Source organism: Electrophorus electricus, chromosome 2 (assembly GCF_041902795.1).
Source record: "Electrophorus electricus isolate QZ-2024a chromosome 2, ASM4190279v1, whole genome shotgun sequence".
NCBI classification, from domain to species: Eukaryota; Metazoa; Chordata; class Actinopteri; order Gymnotiformes; family Gymnotidae; genus Electrophorus; species Electrophorus electricus.
Window position 1 is genome coordinate 5,176,418 of NC_137498.1, and position 21,423 is coordinate 5,197,840.

The following is a 21,423-nucleotide window of genomic DNA, read 5'->3' on the forward strand; positions in this document are numbered from 1 at the left end:
TTATTGAGTAAAAGAATGAATATAATTTATGCCAAAACCTTTCATATTTGCAAGTTCACAAATAGCTGCCATTTTACGCAAATTTAGTGGGTATGTTGGATGGCCTAAAATGCTAATAATGAGCAGATGTACCTAAAATTCAAATGGTTCACAAGTCCAATTTTTCAGAAATATCTGATTCAAACTTGCAGAAAAAATATTGGATAGCTGACAGGAAACCCTCTAGTCCGAGCGACACTTCAGTCCAAACTGGTGGTCCTGGAAAATGGTAGGTTCTGTTCTGGCTTTCTAAACTTATGCAGCAGGGCCATGTGAGATCTTCACTGCTTAAGGCCACAAAACCCGAAGATCTTTTTCTTTGCAGTCCCAATAGTTGTGCTCAGAACCTCACTCATCTCAATTGTACTTTGAAGTCATGAACAGTATTGCCTTCTTTTAATGTTTTGAATACAGTTAAAAAGCAGCTCAGCTGCAGTTCCATGATGCTGAGTTTAAGTTGATTTCCCTGTGCAGTTCTTTAGCCTCACCTGCCCATGCTTCCCTTTGTTCCAACTATTTCAAACAGCAAAAATGGATGAGAAATGCTTCTGCACAGTATATAAACTGGGACCTGTGACCTGGAAAGCAAATGCATTGACCACTACTCTAGAAAAATCAAGAGTGTTCAACATCTATATCAATCAATAATTATACCCCCAAAAGGTCTGGTTGTTAACAGGATTTATGACAAAATGATGCTGCGATTAGACAAGGAGCTTGGCGTCTCAGTCTCAGGACCTAAAGGGCAAACTGCAAAAAGAGAACCACTTCATACACACAACAATTGCCCCACTAGTGTGCTATCAAGAGGGATGTTTCTGCCCAGTTTCAAACTGAGGACCTTTCGTGTGTTTGGCGAATGTGATGACCACTACACTACAGAAACCACTGTTAAAACGTTCTTTGGGCTCACTCTCCAGCTTTTGCTCATTTTTGGCACTTGAAAATCATAGCTTTAAATCTGGCTAAGGAGTCTGACTTCTCAATCATTAGGATGGAAATTCTCACAACCCCACCAAAGTTCTCTTGTTTCTTACCATTTGAGGAACAGACTGTTGCTAACTAGGCATATTATGAAGAGTTTTACTTTATCTCTGTAGTTCCCTCATTGGCATATAGAGCATAACCTATTGCGCAAATTCTGTATGCTTGACATTGCCTTGCAAGGATTTTTTCTTTGCCATAGAATTGATGAAATTAACTTTTGAAATGCAGCTAATTAGCATAACCTCTCTTGGGAAACAAAATGAGAACACACTCACCAAAGTTTATGCTTCCTGTAGTAATGTTTAAGAAACTGGCTTGAATTGTCTTCACCCCATTAGGAGACAAAATTCAAACCCAGCAAGCAATGTTCACTTGTTTCATTGCCTTTGAGAGACAGAATGTTACTCTCTAGGAATAATATGAAGAACTTTACCTGATCACTGGAAACTGTTTCACTGGCATGGAAAGCAATCCCTAGTGCACAGATTCTGCATCATAAACATTGCTTTGCATGGATTTTAATTGGCAGGAGACTAGAAGGAATTTACTTTTAAGAATTAGCTAAGTAGCATAACTTATCTCTGTTAGTAGATCAAATACAGATGCACTCGTGGTGTTTCTGTTTTGTTTACTTTTGTTTGAAATACATGGATTAGCACACCCATCATGCTACAATGAGTTTTACATCATGCCTGTGACAATTGAAATCAGCCTTAAGCACAGCTCCTAAAGCACAGTCCTTGCATCACCGGAGCAAAAGTGTGCTGTATATATTGACTTTCTCAGTTTGCAAATAGAGCCCCAACAGAGAAACTACTGTTTATGTCCATACTAAGATGATAGTAATCTTCTGATCTTGAAATTTTAATTTTGCACAATGTGGAACCAAGTTGCAGAAGAAGACGTTGGGGATTTCACATGAGTTATAGTGCCAGATTTTGGAGTACAGGAATTGGAGAACTCAATCGGAGTAAGTAGGGAGTTCAAAAAATCTTTTCACTCTGCTGCAAGAAGGCCATTCGATTCCCTGATGTCTACTTCAAATACAAGAGTCAGAAACCCAAGAACCAACTACTGTTTCTGCTCAGCTTCAATTCAAGGACCTTTTACGTATAATGCAAAGGTGATGACCACTTCACTACAGAAATCATGCAAAGACTCCTTGATGCAGTATGGTATCAATGCACTTTCAGAACAATCTTTTCACCAACTCATACCCAAAACTGATAATGAGTGCAAGTTATTGAGTAAAAGAATGAATATAATTTATGCCAAAACCTTTCATATTTGCAAGTTCACAAATAGCTGCCATTTTACGCAAATTTAGTGGGTATGTTGGATGGCCTAAAATGCTAATAATGAGCAGATGTACCTAAAATTCAAATGGTTCACAAGTCCAATTTTTCAGAAATATCTGATTCAAACTTGCAGAAAAAATATTGGATAGCTGACAGGAAACCCTCTAGTCCGAGCGACACTTCAGTCCAAACTGGTGGTCCTGGAAAATGGTAGGTTCTGTTCTGGCTTTCTAAACTTATGCAGCAGGGCCATGTGAGATCTTCACTGCTTAAGGCCACAAAACCCGAAGATCTTTTTCTTTGCAGTCCCAATAGTTGTGCTCAGAACCTCACTCATCTCAATTGTACTTTGAAGTCATGAACAGTATTGCCTTCTTTTAATGTTTTGAATACAGTTAAAAAGCAGCTCAGCTGCAGTTCCATGATGCTGAGTTTAAGTTGATTTCCCTGTGCAGTTCTTTAGCCTCACCTGCCCATGCTTCCCTTTGTTCCAACTATTTCAAACAGCAAAAATGGATGAGAAATGCTTCTGCACAGTATATAAACTGGGACCTGTGACCTGGAAAGCAAATGCATTGACCACTACTCTAGAAAAATCAAGAGTGTTCAACATCTATATCAATCAATAATTATACCCCCAAAAGGTCTGGTTGTTAACAGGATTTATGACAAAATGATGCTGCGATTAGACAAGGAGCTTGGCGTCTCAGTCTCAGGACCTAAAGGGCAAACTGCAAAAAGAGAACCACTTCATACACACAACAATTGCCCCACTAGTGTGCTATCAAGAGGGATGTTTCTGCCCAGTTTCAAACTGAGGACCTTTCGTGTGTTTGGCGAATGTGATGACCACTACACTACAGAAACCACTGTTAAAACGTTCTTTGGGCTCACTCTCCAGCTTTTGCTCATTTTTGGCACTTGAAAATCATAGCTTTAAATCTGGCTAAGGAGTCTGACTTCTCAATCATTAGGATGGAAATTCTCACAACCCCACCAAAGTTCTCTTGTTTCTTACCATTTGAGGAACAGACTGTTGCTAACTAGGCATATTATGAAGAGTTTTACTTTATCTCTGTAGTTCCCTCATTGGCATATAGAGCATAACCTATTGCGCAAATTCTGTATGCTTGACATTGCCTTGCAAGGATTTTTTCTTTGCCATAGAATTGATGAAATTAACTTTTGAAATTCAGCTAATTAGCATAACCTCTCTTGGGAAACAAAATGAGAACACACTCACCAAAGTTTATGCTTCCTGTAGTAATGTTTAAGAAACTGGCTTGAATTGTCTTCACCCCATTAGGAGACAAAATTCAAACCCAGCAAGCAATGTTCACTTGTTTCATTGCCTTTGAGAGACAGAATGTTACTCTCTAGGAATAATATGAAGAACTTTACCTGATCACTGGAAACTGTTTCACTGGCATGGAAAGCAATCCCTAGTGCACAGATTCTGCATCATAAACATTGCTTTGCATGGATTTTAATTGGCAGGAGACTAGAAGGAATTTACTTTTAAGAATTAGCTAAGTAGCATAACTTATCTCTGTTAGTAGATCAAATACAGATGCACTCGTGGTGTTTCTGTTTTGTTTACTTTTGTTTGAAATACATGGATTAGCACACCCATCATGCTACAATGAGTTTTACATCATGCCTGTGACAATTGAAATCAGCCTTAAGCACAGCTCCTAAAGCACAGTCCTTGCATCACCGGAGCAAAAGTGTGCTGTATATATTGACTTTCTCAGTTTGCAAATAGAGCCCCAACAGAGAAACTACTGTTTATGTCCATACTAAGATGATAGTAATCTTCTGATCTTGAAATTTTAATTTTGCACAATGTGGAACCAAGTTGCAGAAGAAGACGTTGGGGATTTCACATGAGTTATAGTGCCAGATTTTGGAGTACAGGAATTGGAGAACTCAATCGGAGTAAGTAGGGAGTTCAAAAAATCTTTTCACTCTGCTGCAAGAAGGCCATTCGATTCCCTGATGTCTACTTCAAATACAAGAGTCAGAAACCCAAGAACCAACTACTGTTTCTGCTCAGCTTCAATTCAAGGACCTTTTACGTATAATGCAAAGGTGATGACCACTTCACTACAGAAATCATGCAAAGACAGCTTGATGCAGTATGGTATCAATGCACTTTCAGAACAATCTTTTCACCAACTCATACCCAAAACTGATAATGAGTGCAAGTTATTGAGTAAAAGAATGAATAACATTTATGCCAAAACCTTTCATATTAGCAAGTTCACAAATAGCTGCCATTTTACGCAAATTTAGTGGGTATGTTGGATGGCCTAAAATGCTAATAATGAGCAGATGTACCTAAAATTCAATTGGTTCACAATTCCAATTTTTCAGAAATATCTGATTCAAACTTGCAGAAAAAATATTGGATAGCTGACAGGAAACCCTCTAGTCCGAGCGACACTTCAGTCCAAACTGGTGGTCCTGGAAAATGGTAGGTTCTGTTCTGGCTTTCTAAACTTATGCAGCAGGGCCATGTGAGATCTTCACTGCTTAAGGCCATAAAACCCGAAGATCTTTTTCTTTGCAGTCCCAATAGTTGTGCTCAGAACCTGACTCATCTCAATTGTACTTTGAAGTCATGAACAGTATTGCCTTCTTTTAACGTTTTGAATACAGTTAAAAAGCAGCTCAGCTGCAGTTCCATGATGCTGAGTTTAAGTTGATTTCCCTGTGCAGTTCTTTAGCCTCACCTGCCCATGCTTCCCTTTGTTCCAACTATTTCAAACAGCAAAAATGGATGAGAAATGCTTCTGCACAGTATATAAACTGGGACCTGTGACCTGGAAAGCAAATGCATTGACCACTACTCTAGAAAAATCAAGAGTGTTCAACATCTATATCAATCAATAATTATACCCCCAAAAGGTCTGGTTGTTAACAGGATTTATGACAAAATGATGCTGCGATTAGACAAGGAGCTTGGCGTCTCAGTCTCAGGACCTAAAGGGCAAACTGCAAAAAGAGAACCACTTCATACACTGTTTACAAACAACAATTGCCCCACTAGTGTGCTATCAAGAGGGATGTTTCTGCCCAGTTTCGAACTGAGGACCTTTCACGTGTTAGGCGAATGTGATGACCACTACACTACAGAAACCACTGTTAACAGATTCTTTGGGCTCACTCTCCAGCTTTTGCTCATTTTTGGCACTTGAAAATCATAGCTTTAAATCTGGCTAAGGAGTCTGACTTCTCAATCATTAGGATGGAAATTCTCACAACCCCACCAAAGTTCTCTTGTTTCTTACCATTTGAGGAACAGACTGTTGCTAACTAGGCATATTATGAAGAGTTTTACTTTATCTCTGTAGTTCCCTCATTGGCATATAGAGCATAACCTATTGCGCAAATTCTGTATGCTTGACATTGCCTTGCAAGGATTTTTTCTTTGCCATAGAATTGATGAAATTAACTTTTGAAATTCAGCTAATTAGCATAACCTCTGTTGGGAAACAAAATGAGAACACACTCACCAAAGTTTATGCTTCCTGTAGTAATGTTTAAGAAACTGGCTTGAATTGTCTTCACCCCATTAGGACGCAAAATTCAAACCCAGCAACCAATGTTTACTTGTTTCATTGCCTTTGAGAGACAGAATGTTACTCTCTAGGAATAATATGAAGAACTTTACCTGATCACTGGAAGCTGTTTCATTGGCATGGAAAGCAGTCCCTAGTGCACAAATTCTGCATCATTAACATTGCTTTGCATAGATTTTAATTGTCAGGAGACTATAAGGATGTTACTTTTAAGAATTAGCTAAGTAGCATAACTTATCTCTGTTAGGAGATCAAATACAGATGCACTCGTGGAGTTTCTGTTTTGTTTAATTTTGTTTGAAATACATGGATTAGCACACCCATCATGCTACAATGAGTTTTACATCATCCCTGTGACAATTGAAATCAGCCTTAAACACAGCTCCTAAAGCACAGTCCTTGCATCACCGGAGGACAAGCCTGCTGCATATATTGACTTTCTCGGTTTGCAAATGGAGACAGTGATGGGATATTTTTTTCCAACAGAGAAGCTACTCTTTATGTCCATACTAAGATGCTAGTAATCTTCTGATCTTGAAATTTCCATTTTGCACAATGTAGAACCAAGTTGCAGACGAAGAGGTTAGGGATTTCACATGCGTTATAGTGCCGGAGTTTGGAGTACAGGACTTGGAGAACTCAATTGAAGTAACTAGGGAGTTCAGAAAATCATTTCCCTCTGCTGCAAGAAGGCCATTCGATTCCCTGGTGTCTACTTCAAATAGAAGACACAGAAACCAAAGAACCAGCTAATGTTTCTGCTCAGCTTCAATTCAAGGTCCTTTCACACATAATGCAAACGTGATGACCAATTCACTACAGACACCATGCAAAAATGCCTTGATGCAGTATGGTATCACTGCAATTTCAGAACAATTTTTTCACCAGCTCATCCCCAAAACTGAAAATGTGTGCAAATTATTTAGGAGAAAGAATGAACATCATTTAGGCCAAAACCTTTCATATTTGGAAGTTCACAAATAGCTGCCATTTTATGCAAATTTCGTGGGTATGTTGGATGGCCTAAAATGCGTTTCATGAGCAGACGTACCTAAAATTCAAATGGTTCACAATTGTAATTTTCAGAAATATCTGATTCAAACTGTCAGAAAAAAATGCTGTTTAGCTGAAAGGGAACCCTCTAGTCCGACCTACACATCAGTCCAAACTGGTGGTCCTGGAAAATTGTAGGTTCTGTTCTTGCTTTCTAAACCTATGTAGCAGGGCCGTGTGAGCTCTTCACTGCTTAAGGCCATAAAAACCGAAGATCTCTTTCATTGCAGTCCCAATAGTTGTCCTCAGAACCTCACTCCTCTCAATTCTACCTTGAAGTCATGAACAGTATTGCCTTCTTTTACCATTTTGAGTGCAGTTAAAAAGCAGCTCAGCTGCAGTTCCATGATGCTGAGTTTAAGTTGATTTCCCTGTGCAGTTCTTTAGCCTCGCCTGCCCATGCTTCCCTTTGTTCCAACCATTTTATACAGTAAACACCAAAAATGGATGAAAGAGAAATGCTTCTGCACAGTATGGAAGCTGGGACATGTGACCTGGAAAGCAAATGCAATGACCACTACTCTAGACAAATCAAGAGAGTTCAAGATCTATATCAATCAATAATGATCCCCCAAAAAGGTCTTTTAGTCAACAGGATTTATGCCAAAATGATGTTGCGATTAGACAAGGAGCTTGGTGCCTCAGTCTGAGGACCTAAAGGGCAAACCGCACAAAGAGTCTCCCACTTGATACACTGCTTACAAAAAGCACGTGCCCAACTACTGTGCTATCAAGAGGGATGTTTCTGCCAGGTATGGAACAGAGGACCTTTCTCGTGTCAGGCGAACATGCTGAGCACTACACTACAGAAACCACTTTAAAATGCTTCTTTGCCTCTCCAGCTTTTGCTCATTTTTGGGGCTTGAAAATCATAGCTTTAAATCTAGCTAAGCAGTATGACTTCTCAAGCATTAGGATGAAAATTCAGACAACCCCACCAAAGTTCTCTTGTTTCCTACCCTTCGAGAAACAGACTGTTGCTAACTAGGCATAATATGAAGAGTTTTACTTTATCTCTGTAGTTCTCTCATTGGCATTTAGAGCATAACCTATTGCACAAATTGTGTATGCTTGATATTGCCTTGCAAGGATTTGTTCTTTGCCATAGACTTGATGAAAGTAACTTTTAAATTTCAGCTAATTAGCATAACCTCTGTTAGGAAACAAAATGAGAACACACTCACTAAAGTTTATGCTTGAAAGACTTGAATTAGAATAGCCATTATGCTAAGAGTTTTAATTAATCAGCTTGGCTATTAATTAAGGAGCCTGACTTTTCTCTGTGAAGAACGGCTCTCCATTCAATTAAAAGGACAGCAGTTACACATCTACCAAGAGTCGTGTTTCTGCCTGGTATCGAGCCAGGGACCTTTCGCGTGTGAGGCAAACGTGATAACCACTACACTACAGAAACCCTACAGCACTGGCCGTTCAGGATCAGCCCAGCATTTCCTCCTTTTTGGTGCCTGCAAGGCATAGTTTAAAAACTGGCTTGAATTGTCTTCTCCCCGTTAGGACGCAAAATTCAATCCCACCAAGCAATGTTTTCTTGTTTCATTGCCTTTGAGAGACAGAATGTTACTCCCTAGGAATAATATGAAGAGTTTTACCAGATCACTGTAGGCTTATTCATCGGCATGGAAAGCAGTCCCTAGTGCACAAATTCTGCATCATTAACATTGCTTTGCATAGATTTTAATTGTCAGGAGACTATAAGGATGTTACTTTTAAGAATTAGCTAAGTAGCATAACTTATCTCTGTTAGGAGATCAAATACAGATGCACTCGTGGAGTTTCTGTTTTGTTTAATTTTGTTTGAAATACATGGATTAGCACACCCATCATGCTACAATGAGTTTTACATCATCCCTGTGACAATTGAAATCAGCCTTAAACACAGCTCCTAAAGCACAGTCCTTGCATCACCGGAGGACAAGCCTGCTGCATATATTGACTTTCTCGGTTTGCAAATGGAGACAGTGATGGGATATTTTTTTCCAACAGAGAAGCTACTCTTTATGTCCATACTAAGATGCTAGTAATCTTCTGATCTTGAAATTTCCATTTTGCACAATGTAGAACCAAGTTGCAGACGAAGAGGTTAGGGATTTCACATGCGTTATAGTGCCGGAGTTTGGAGTACAGGACTTGGAGAACTCAATTGAAGTAACTAGGGAGTTCAGAAAATCATTTCCCTCTGCTGCAAGAAGGCCATTCGATTCCCTGGTGTCTACTTCAAATAGAAGACACAGAAACCAAAGAACCAGCTAATGTTTCTGCTCAGCTTCAATTCAAGGTCCTTTCACACATAATGCAAACGTGATGACCAATTCACTACAGACACCATGCAAAAATGCCTTGATGCAGTATGGTATCACTGCAATTTCAGATCAATTTTTTCACCAGCTCATCACCAAAACTGAAAATGTGTGCAAATTATTTAGGAGAAAGAATGAACATCATTTATGCCAAAACCTTTCATATTTGGAAGTTCACAAATAGCTGCCATTTTATGCAAATTTCGTGGGTATGTTGGATGGCCTAAAATGCGTTTCATGAGCAGACGTACCTAAAATTCAAATGGTTCACAATTGTAATTTTCAGAAATATCTGATTCAAACTGTCAGAAAAAAAATGCTGTTTAGCTGAAAGGGAACCCTCTAGTCCGACCTACACATCAGTCCAAACTGGTGGTCCTGGAAAATTGTAGGTTCTGTTCTTGCTTTCTAAACCTATGTAGCAGGGCCGTGTGAGCTCTTCACTGCTTAAGGCCATAAAAACCGAAGATCTCTTTCATTGCAGTCCCAATAGTTGTCCTCAGAACCTCACTCCTCTCAATTCTACCTTGAAGTCATGAACAGTATTGCCTTCTTTTACCATTTTGAGTGCAGTTAAAAAGCAGCTCAGCTGCAGTTCCATGATGCTGAGTTTAAGTTGATTTCCCTGTGCAGTTCTTTAGCCTCGCCTGCCCATGCTTCCCTTTGTTCCAACCATTTTATACAGTAAACACCAAAAATGGATGAAAGAGAAATGCTTCTGCACAGTATGGAAGCTGGGACATGTGACCTGGAAAGCAAATGCAATGACCACTACTCTAGACAAATCAAGAGAGTTCAAGATCTATATCAATCAATAATGATCCCCCAAAAAGGTCTTTTAGTCAACAGGATTTATGCCAAAATGATGTTGCGATTAGACAAGGAGCTTGGTGCCTCAGTCTGAGGACCTAAAGGGCAAACCGCACAAAGAGTCTCCCACTTGATACACTGCTTACAAAAAGCACGTGCCCAACTACTGTGCTATCAAGAGGGATGTTTCTGCCAGGTATGGAACAGAGGACCTTTCTCGTGTCAGGCGAACATGCTGAGCACTACACTACAGAAACCACTTTAAAATGCTTCTTTGCCTCTCCAGCTTTTGCTCATTTTTGGGGCTTGAAAATCATAGCTTTAAATCTAGCTAAGCAGTATGACTTCTCAAGCATTAGGATGAAAATTCAGACAACCCCACCAAAGTTCTCTTGTTTCCTACCCTTCGAGAAACAGACTGTTGCTAACTAGGCATAATATGAAGAGTTTTACTTTATCTCTGTAGTTCTCTCATTGGCATTTAGAGCATAACCTATTGCACAAATTGTGTATGCTTGATATTGCCTTGCAAGGATTTGTTCTTTGCCATAGACTTGATGAAAGTAACTTTTAAATTTCAGCTAATTAGCATAACCTCTGTTAGGAAACAAAATGAGAACACAATCACTAAAGTTTATACTTGAAAGACTTGAATTAGAATAGCCATTATGCTAAGAGTTTTAATTAATCAGCTTGGCTATTAATTAAGGAGCCTGACTTTTCTCTGTGAAGAACGGCTCTCCATTCAATTAAAAGGACAGCAGTTACACATCTACCAAGAGTCGTGTTTCTGCCTGGTATCGAGCCAGGGACCTTTCGCGTGTGAGGCAAACGTGATAACCACTACACTACAGAAACCCTACAGCACTAGCCGTTCAGGATCAGCCCAGCATTTCCTCCTTTTTGGTGCCTGCAAGGCATAGTTTAAAAACTGGCTTGAATTGTCTTCTCCCCGTTAGGACGCAAAATTCAATCCCACCAAGCAATGTTTTCTTGTTTCATTGCCTTTGAGAGACAGAATGTTACTCCCTAGGAATAATATGAAGAGTTTTACCGGACCACTGTAGGCTTATTCATCGGCATGGAAAGCAGTCCCTAGTGCACAAATTCTGCATCATTAACATTGCTTTGCATAGATTTTAATTGTCTGGAGACTATAAGGATGTTACTTTTAAGAATTAGCTAAGTAGCATAACTTATCTCTGTTAGGAGATCAAATACAGATGCACTCGTGGAGTTTCTGTTTTGTTTAATTTTGTTTGAAATACATGGATTAGCACACCCCATCATGCTACAATGAGTTTTACATCATCCCTGTGACAATTGAAATCAGCCTTAAACACAGCTCCTAAAGCACAGTCCTTGCATCACCGGAGGACAAGCCTGCTGCATATATTGACTTTCTCGGTTTGCAAATGGAGACAGTGATGGGATATTTTTTTCCAACAGAGAAGCTACTCTTTATGTCCATACTAAGATGCTAGTAATCTTCTGATCTTGAAATTTCCATTTTGCACAATGTAGAACCAAGTTGCAGACGAAGAGGTTAGGGATTTCACATGCGTTATAGTGCCGGAGTTTGGAGTACAGGACTTGGAGAACTCAATTGAAGTAACTATGGAGTTCAGAAAATCATTTCCCTCTGCTGCAAGAAGGCCATTCGATTCCCTGGTGTCTACTTCAAATAGAAGACACAGAAACAAAAGAACCAGCTAATGTTTCTGCTCAGCTTCAATTCAAGGTCCTTTCACACATAATGCAAACGTGATGACCAATTCACTACAGACACCATGCAAAAATGCCTTGATGCAGTATGGTATCACTGCAATTTCAGATCAATTTTTTCACCAGCTCATCCCCAAAACTGAAAATGTGTGCAAATTATTTAGGAGAAAGAATGAACATCATTTATGCCAAAACCTTTCATATTTGGAAGTTCACAAATAGCTGCCATTTTATGCAAATTTCGTGGGTATGTTGGATGGCCTAAAATGCGTTTCATGAGCAGACGTACCTAAAATTCAAATGGTTCACAATTGTAATTTTCAGAAATATCTGATTCAAACTGTCAGAAAAAAAATGCTGTTTAGCTGAAAGGGAACCCTCTAGTCCGACCTACATATCAGTCCAAACTGGTGGTCCTGGAAAATTGTAGGTTCTGTTCTTGCTTTCTAAACCTATGTAGCAGGGCCGTGTGAGCTCTTCACTGCTTAAGGCCATAAAAACCGAAGATCTCTTTCATTGCAGTCCCAATAGTTGTCCTCAGAACCTCACTCCTCTCAATTCTACCTTGAAGTCATGAACAGTATTGCCTTCTTTTACCATTTTGAGTGCAGTTAAAAAGCAGCTCAGCTGCAGTTCCATGATGCTGAGTTTAAGTTGATTTCCCTGTGCAGTTCTTTAGCCTCGCCTGCCCATGCTTCCCTTTGTTCGAACCATTTTATACAGTAAACACCAAAAATGGATGAAAGAGAAATGCTTCTGCACAGTATGGAAGCTGGGACATGTGACCTGGAAAGCAAATGCAATGACCACTACTCTAGACAAATCAAGAGAGTTCAAGATCTATATCAATCAATAATGATCCCCCAAAAAGGTCTTTTAGTCAACAGGATTTATGCCAAAATGATGTTGCGATTAGACAAGGAGCTTGGTGCCTCAGTCTGAGGACCTAAAGGGCAAACCGCACAAAGAGTCTCCCACTTGATACACTGCTTACAAAAAGCACGTGCCCAACTACTGTGCTATCAAGAGGGATGTTTCTGCCAGGTATGGAACAGAGGACCTTTCTCGTGTCAGGCGAACATGCTGAGCACTACACTACAGAAACCACTTTAAAATGCTTCTTTGCCTCTCCAGCTTTTGCTCATTTTTGGGGCTTGAAAATCATAGCTTTAAATCTAGCTAAGCAGTATGACTTCTCAAGCATTAGGATGAAAATTCAGACAACCCCACCAAAGTTCTCTTGTTTCCTACCCTTCGAGAAACAGACTGTTGCTAACTAGGCATAATATGAAGAGTTTTACTTTATCTCTGTAGTTCTCTCATTGGCATTTAGAGCATAACCTATTGCACAAATTGTGTATGCTTGATATTGCCTTGCAAGGATTTGTTATTTGCCATAGACTTGATGAAAGTAACTTTTAAATTTCAGCTAATTAGCATAACCTCTGTTAGGAAACAAAATGAGAACACACTCACTAAAGTTTATGCTTGAAAGACTTGAATTAGAATAGCCATTATGCTAAGAGTTTTAATTAATCAGCTTGGCTATTAATTAAGGAGCCTTACTTTTCTCTGTGAAGAACGGCTCTCCATTCAATTAAAAGGACAGCAGTTACACATCTACCAAGAGTTGTGTTTCTGCCTGGTATCGAGCCAGGGACCTTTCGAGTGTGAGGCCAACGTGATAACCACTACACTACAGAAACCCTACAGCACTGGCCGTTCAGGATCAGCCCAGCATTTCCTCCTTTTTGGTGCCTGCAAGGCATAGTTTAAAAACTGGCTTGAATTGTCTTCTCCGCGTTAGGACGCAAAATTCAATCCCACCAAGCAATGTTTTCTTGTTTCATTGCCTTTGAGAGACAGAATGTTACTCCCTAGGAATAATATGAAGAGCTTTACCGGATCACTGTAGGCTTATTCATCGGCATGGAAAGCAGTCCCTAGTGCACAAATTCTGCATCATTAACATTGCTTTGCATAGATTTTAATTGTCAGGAGACTATAAGGATGTTACTTTTAAGAATTAGCTAAGTAGCATAACTTATCTCTGTTAGGAGATCAAATACAGATGCACTCGTGGAGTTTCTGTTTTGTTTCATTTTGTTTGAAATACATGGATTAGCACACCCATCATGCTACAATGAGTTTTACATCATCCCTGTGACAATTGAAATCAGCCTTAAACACAGCTCCTAAAGCACAGTCCTTGCATCACCGGAGGACAAGCCTGCTGCATATATTGACTTTCTCGGTTTGCAAATGGAGACAGTGATGGGATATTTTTTTCCAACAGAGAAGCTACTCTTTATGTCCATACTAAGATGCTAGTAATCTTCTGATCTTGAAATTTCCATTTTGCACAATGTAGAACCAAGTTGCAGACGAAGAGGTTAGGGATTTCACATGCGTTATAGTGCCGGAGTTTGGAGTACAGGACTTGGAGAACTCAATTGAAGTAACTATGGAGTTCAGAAAATCATTTCCCTCTGCTGCAAGAAGGCCATTCGATTCCCTGGTGTCTACTTCAAATAGAAGACACAGAAACCAAAGAACCAGCTAATGTTTCTGCTCAGCTTCAATTCAAGGTCCTTTCACACATAATGCAAACGTGATGACCAATTGACTACAGACACCATGCAAAAATGCCTTGATGCAGTATGGTATCGCTGCAATTTCAGATCAATTTTTTCACCAGCTCATCCCCAAAACTGAAAATGTGTGCAAATTATTTAGGAGAAAGAATGAACATCATTTATGCCAAAACCTTTCATATTTGGAAGTTCACAAATAGCTGCCATTTTATGCAAATTTCGTGGGTATGTTGGATGGCCTAAAATGCGTTTCATGAGCAGACGTACCTAAAATTCAAATGGTTCACAATTGTAATTTTCAGAAATATCTGATTCAAACTGTCAGAAAAAAAATGCTGTTTAGCTGAAAGGGAACCCTCTAGTCCAACCTACACATCAGTCCAAACTGGTGGTCCTGGAAAATTGTAGGTTCTGTTCTTGCTTTCTAAACCTATGTAGCAGGGCCGTGTGAGCTCTTCACTGCTTAAGGCCATAAAAACCGAAGATCTCTTTCATTGCAGTCCCAATAGTTGTCCTCAGAACCTCACTCCTCTCAATTCTACCTTGAAGTCATGAACAGTATTGCCTTCTTTTACCATTTTGAGTGCAGTTAAAAAGCAGCTCAGCTGCAGTTCCATGATGCTGAGTTTAAGTTGATTTCCCTGTGCAGTTCTTTAGCCTCGCCTGCCCATGCTTCCCTTTGTTCCAACCATTTTATACAGTAAACACCAAAAATGGATGAAAGAGAAATGCTTCTGCACAGTATGGAAGCTGGGACATGTGACCTGGAAAGCAAATGCAATGACCACTACTCTAGACAAATCAAGAGAGTTCAAGATCTATATCAATCAATAATGATCCCCCAAAAAGGTCTTTTAGTCAACAGGATTTATGACAAAATGATGTTGCGATTAGACAAGGAGCTTGGTGCCTCAGTCTGAGGACCTAACGGGCAAACCGCACAAAGAGTCTCCCACTTGATACACTGCTTACAAAAAGCACGTGCCCAACTACTGTGCTATCAAGAGGGATGTTTCTGCCAGGTATGGAACAGAGGACCTTTCTCGTGTCAGGCGAACATGCTGAGCACTACACTACAGAAACCACTTTAAAATGCTTCTTTGCCTCTCCAGCTTTTGCTCATTTTTGGGGCTTGAAAATCATAGCTTTAAATCTAGCTAAGCAGTATGACTTCTCAAGCATTAGGATGAAAATTCAGACAACCCCACCAAAGTTCTCTTGTTTCCTACCCTTCGAGAAACAGACTGTTGCTAACTAGGCATAATATGAAGAGTTTTACTTTATCTCTGTAGTTCTCTCATTGGCATTTAGAGCATAACCTATTGCACAAATTGTGTATGCTTGATATTGCCTTGCAAGGATTTGTTCTTTGCCATAGACTTGATGAAAGTAACTTTTAAATTTCAGCTAATTAGCATAACCTCTGTTAGGAAACAAAATGAGAACACACTCACTAAAGTTTATGCTTGAAAGACTTGAATTAGAATAGCCATTATGCTAAGAGTTTTAATTAATCAGCTTGGCTATTAATTAAGGAGCCTGACTTTTCTCAGTGAAGAACGGTTCTCCATTCAATTAAAAGGACAGCAGTTACACATCTACCAAGAGTTGTGTTTCTGCCTGGTATCGAGCCAGGGACCTTTCGCGTGTGAGGCAAACGTGATAACCACTACACTACAGAAACCCTACAGCAGTGGCCGTTCAGGATCAGCCCAGCATTTCCTCCTTTTTGGTGCCTGCAAGGCATAGTTTAAAAACTGGCTTGAATTGTCTTCTCCCCGTTAGGACGCAAAATTCAATCCCACCAAGCAATGTTTTCTTGTTTCATTGCCTTTGAGAGACAGAATGTTACTCCCTAGGAATAATATGAAGAGCTTTACCGGATCACTGTAGGCTTATTCATCGGCATGGAAAGCAGTCCCTAGTGCACAAATTCTGCATCATTAACATTGCTTTGCATAGATTTTAATTGTCAGGAGACTATAAGGATGTTACTTTTAAGAATTAGCTAAGTAGCATAACTTATCTCTGTTAGGAGATCAAATACAGATGCACTCGTGGAGTTTCTGTTTTGTTTAATTTTGTTTGAAATACATGGATTAGCACACCCATCATGCTACAATGAGTTTTACATCATCCCTGTGACAATTGAAATCAGCCTTAAACACAGCTCCTAAAGCACAGTCCTTGCATCACCGGAGGACAAGCCTGCTGCATATATTGACTTTCTCGGTTTGCAAATGGAGACAGTGATGGGATATTTTTTTCCAACAGAGAAGCTACTCTTTATGTCCATACTAAGATGCTAGTAATCTTCTGATCTTGAAATTTCCATTTTGCACAATGTAGAACCAAGTTGCAGACGAAGAGGTTAGGGATTTCACATGCGTTATAGTGCCGGAGTTTGGAGTACAGGACTTGGAGAACTCAATTGAAGTAACTAGGGAGTTCAGAAAATCATTTCCCTCTGCTGCAAGAAGGCCATTCGATTCCCTGGTGTCTACTTCAAATAGAAGACACAGAAACCAAAGAACCAGCTAATGTTTCTGCTCAGCTTCAATTCAAGGTCCTTTCACACATAATGCAAACGTGATGACCAATTGACTACAGACACCATGCAAAAATGCCTTGATGCAGTATGGTATCGCTGCAATTTCAGATCAATTATTTCACCAGCTCATCCCCAAAACTGAAAATGTGTGCAAATTATTTAGGAGAAAGAATGAACATCATTTATGCCAAAACCTTTCATATTTGGAAGTTCACAAATAGCTGCCATTTTATGCAAATTTCGTGGGTATGTTGGATGGCCTAAAATGCGTTTCATGAGCAGACGTACCTAAAATTCAAATGGTTCACAATTGTAATTTTCAGAAATATCTGATTCAAACTGTCAGAAAAAAAATGCTGTTTAGCTGAAAGGGAACCCTCTAGTCCGACCTACACATCAGTCCAAACTGGTGGTCCTGGAAAATTGTAGGTTCTGTTCTTGCTTTCTAAACCTATGTAGCAGGGCCGTGTGAGCTCTTCACTGCTTAAGGCCATAAAAACCGAAGATCTCTTTCATTGCAGTCCCAATAGTTGTCCTCAGAACCTCACTCCTCTCAATTCTACCTTGAAGTCATGAACAGTATTGCCTTCTTTTACCATTTTGAGTGCAGTTAAAAAGCAGCTCAGCTGCAGTTCCATGATGCTGAGTTTAAGTTGATTTCCCTGTGCAGTTCTTTAGCCTCGCCTGCCCATGCTTCCCTTTGTTCCAACCATTTTATACAGTAAACACCAAAAATGGATGAAAGAGAAATGCTTCTGCACAGTATGGAAGCTGGGACATGTGACCTGGAAAGCAAATGCAATGACCACTACTCTAGACAAATCAAGAGAGTTCAAGATCTATATCAATCAATAATGATCCCCCAAAAAGGTCTTTTAGTCAACAGGATTTATGACAAAATGATGTTGCGATTAGACAAGGAGCTTGGTGCCTCAGTCTGAGGACCTAACGGGCAAACCGCACAAAGAGTCTCCCACTTGATACACTGCTTACAAAAAGCACGTGCCCAACTACTGTGCTATCAAGAGGGATGTTTCTGCCAGGTATGGAACAGAGGACCTTTCTCGTGTCAGGCGAACATGCTGAGCACTACACTACAGAAACCACTTTAAAATGCTTCTTTGCCTCTCCAGCTTTTGCTCATTTTTGGGGCTTGAAAATCATAGCTTTAAATCTAGCTAAGCAGTATGACTTCTCAAGCATTAGGATGAAAATTCAGACAACCCCACCAAAGTTCTCTTGTTTCCTACCCTTCGAGAAACAGACTGTTGCTAACTAGGCATAATATGAAGAGTTTTACTTTATCTCTGTAGTTCTCTCATTGGCATTTAGAGCATAACCTATTGCACAAATTGTGTATGCTTGATATTGCCTTGCAAGGATTTGTTCTTTGCCATAGACTTGATGAAAGTAACTTTTAAATTTCAGCTAATTAGCATAACCTCTGTTAGGAAACAAAATGAGAACACACTCACTAAAGTTTATGCTTGAAAGACTTGAATTAGAATAGCCATTATGCTAAGAGTTTTAATTAATCAGCTTGGCTATTAATTAAGGAGCCTGACTTTTCTCTGTGAAGAACGACTCTCCATTCAATTAAAAGGACAGCAGTTACAAATCTACCAAGAGTTGTGTTTCTGCCTGGTATCGAGCCAGGGACCTTTCGCGTGTGAGGCAAACGTGATAACCACTACACTACAGAAACCCTACAGCAGTGGCCGTTCAGGATCAGCCCAGCATTTCCTCCTTTTTGGTGCCTGCAAGGCATAGTTTAAAAACTGGCTTGAATTGTCTTCTCCCCGTTAGGACGCAAAATTCAATCCCACCAAGCAATGTTTTCTTGTTTCATTGCCTTTGAGAGACAGAATGTTACTCCCTAGGAATAATATGAAGAGCTTTACCGGATCACTGTAGGCTTATTCATCGGCATGGAAAGCAGTCCCTAGTGCACAAATTCTGCATCATTAACATTGCTTTGCATAGATTTTAATTGTCAGGAGACTATAAGGATGTTACTTTTAAGAATTAGCTAAGTAGCATAACTTATCTCTGTTAGGAGATCAAATACAGATGCACTCGTGGAGTTTCTGTTTTGTTTAATTTTGTTTGAAATACATGGATTAGCACACCCATCATGCTACAATGAGTTTTACATCATCCCTGTGACAATTGAAATCAGCCTTAAACACAGCTCCTAAAGCACAGTCCTTGCATCACCGGAGGACAAGCCTGCTGCATATATTGACTTTCTCGGTTTGCAAATGGAGACAGTGATGGGATATTTTTTTCCAACAGAGAAGCTACTCTTTATGTCCATACTAAGATGCTAGTAATCTTCTGATCTTGAAATTTCCATTTTGCACAATGTAGAACCAAGTTGCAGACGAAGAGGTTAGGGATTTCACATGCGTTATAGTGCCGGAGTTTGGAGTACAGGACTTGGAGAACTCAATTGAAGTAACTAGGGAGTTCAGAAAATCATTTCCCTCTGCTGCAAGAAGGCCATTCGATTCCCTGGTGTCTACTTCAAATAGAAGACACAGAAACCAAAGAACCAGCTAATGTTTCTGCTCAGCTTCAATTCAAGGTCCTTTCACACATAATGCAAACGTGATGACCAATTGACTACAGACACCATGCAAAAATGCCTTGATGCAGTATGGTATCGCTGCAATTTCAGATCAATTATTTCACCAGCTCATCCCCAAAACTGAAAATGTGTGCAAATTATTTAGGAGAAAGAATGAACATCATTTATGCCAAAACCTTTCATATTTGGAAGTTCACAAATAGCTGCCATTTTATGCAAATTTCGTGGGTATGTTGGATGGCCTAAAATGCGTTTCAAGAGCAGACGTACCTAAAATTCAAATGGTTCACAATTGTAATTTTCAGAAATATCTGATTCAAACTGTCAGAAAAAAAATGCTGTTTAGCTGAAAGGGAACCCTCTAGTCCGACCTACACATCAGTCCAAACTGGTGGTCCTGGAAAATTGTAGGTTCTGTTCTTGCTTTCTAAACCTATGTAGCAGGGCCGTGTGAGCTCTTCACTGCTTAAGGCCATAAAAACCGAAGATCTCTTTCATTGCAGTCCCAATAGTTGTCCTCAGAACCTCACTCCTCTCAATTCTACCTTGAAGTCATGAACAGTATTGCCTTCTTTTACCATTTTGAGTGCAGTTAAAAAGCAGCTCAGCTGCAGTTCCATGATGCTGAGTTTAAGTTGATTTCCCTGTGCAGTTCTTTAGCCTCGCCTGCCCATGCTTCCCTTTGTTCCAACCATTTTATACAGTAAACACCAAAAATGGATGAAAGAGAAATGCTTCTGCACAGTATGGAAGCTGGGACATGTGACCTGGAAAGCAAATGCAATGACCACTACTCTAGACAAATCAAGAGAGTTCAAGATCTATATCAATCAATAATGATCCCCCAAAAAGGTCTTTTAGTCAACAGGATTTATGCCAAAATGATGTTGCGATTAGACAAGGAGCTTGGTGCCTCAGTCTGAGGACCTAAAGGGCAAACCGCACAAAGAGTCTCCCACTTGATACACTGCTTACAAAAAGCACGTGCCCAACTACTGTGCTATCAAGAGGGATGTTTCTGCCAGGTATGGAACAGAGGACCTTTCTCGTGTCAGGCGAACATGCTGAGCACTACACTACAGAAACCACTTTAAAATGCTTCTTTGCCTCTCCAGCTTTTGCTCATTTTTGGGGCTTGAAAATCATAGCTTTAAATCTAGCTAAGCAGTATGACTTCTCAAGCATTAGGATGAAAATTCAGACAACCCCACCAAAGTTCTCTTGTTTCCTACCCTTCGAGAAACAGACTGTTGCTAACTAGGCATAATATGAAGAGTTTTACTTTATCTCTGTAGTTCTCTCATTGGCATTTAGAGCATAACCTATTGCACAAATTGTGTATGCTTGATATTGCCTTGCAAGGATTTGTTCTTTGCCATAGACTTGATGAAAGTAACTTTTAAATTTCAGCTAATTAGCATAACCTCTGTTAGGAAACAAAATGAGAACACACTCACTAAAGTTTATGCTTGAAAGACTTGAATTAGAATAGCCATTATGCTAAGAGTTTTAATTAATCAGCTTGGCTATTAATTAAGGAGCCTGACTTTTCTCTGTGAAGAACGACTCTCCATTCAATTAAAAGGACAGCAGTTACAAATCTACCAAGAGTTGTGTTTCTGGCTGGTATCGAGCCAGGGACCTTTCGCGTGTGAGGCAAACGTGATAACCACTACACTACAGAAACCCTACAGCAGTGGCCGTTCAGGATCAGCCCAGCATTTCCTCCTTTTTGGTGCCTGCAAGGCATAGTTTAAAAACTGGCTTGAATTGTCTTCTCCCCGTTAGGACGCAAAATTCAATCCCACCAAGCAATGTTTTCTTGTTTCATTGCCTTTGAGAGACAGAATGTTACTCCCTAGGAATAATATGAA

General features: G+C 39.8%; 1 protein-coding gene and 5 non-coding genes across 6 annotated transcripts in view; all 6 read right to left on the bottom strand.

Annotated features, from left to right (window-relative positions):
• The window catches only part of LOC145659971 (alpha-1-antitrypsin homolog), a 268,558-nt gene that overhangs the window by 224,709 nt on the left and 22,426 nt on the right, over nucleotides 1–21,423 (bottom strand). The gene's annotated exons all lie outside the window — the stretch shown is intronic.
• On the bottom strand, nucleotides 5,394–5,466 carry trnav-aac (transfer RNA valine (anticodon AAC)). Its single transcript has one exon. It is a non-coding gene; the product is annotated as a tRNA-Val (tRNA).
• trnav-cac (transfer RNA valine (anticodon CAC)) lies at nucleotides 8,303–8,375 on the bottom strand. Its single transcript has one exon. It is a non-coding gene; the product is annotated as a tRNA-Val (tRNA).
• On the bottom strand, nucleotides 10,875–10,947 carry trnav-cac (transfer RNA valine (anticodon CAC)). Its single transcript has one exon. It is a non-coding gene; the product is annotated as a tRNA-Val (tRNA).
• trnav-cac (transfer RNA valine (anticodon CAC)) lies at nucleotides 16,020–16,092 on the bottom strand. The gene has a single exon. It is a non-coding gene; the product is annotated as a tRNA-Val (tRNA).
• trnav-cac (transfer RNA valine (anticodon CAC)) lies at nucleotides 18,592–18,664 on the bottom strand. Its single transcript has one exon. It is a non-coding gene; the product is annotated as a tRNA-Val (tRNA).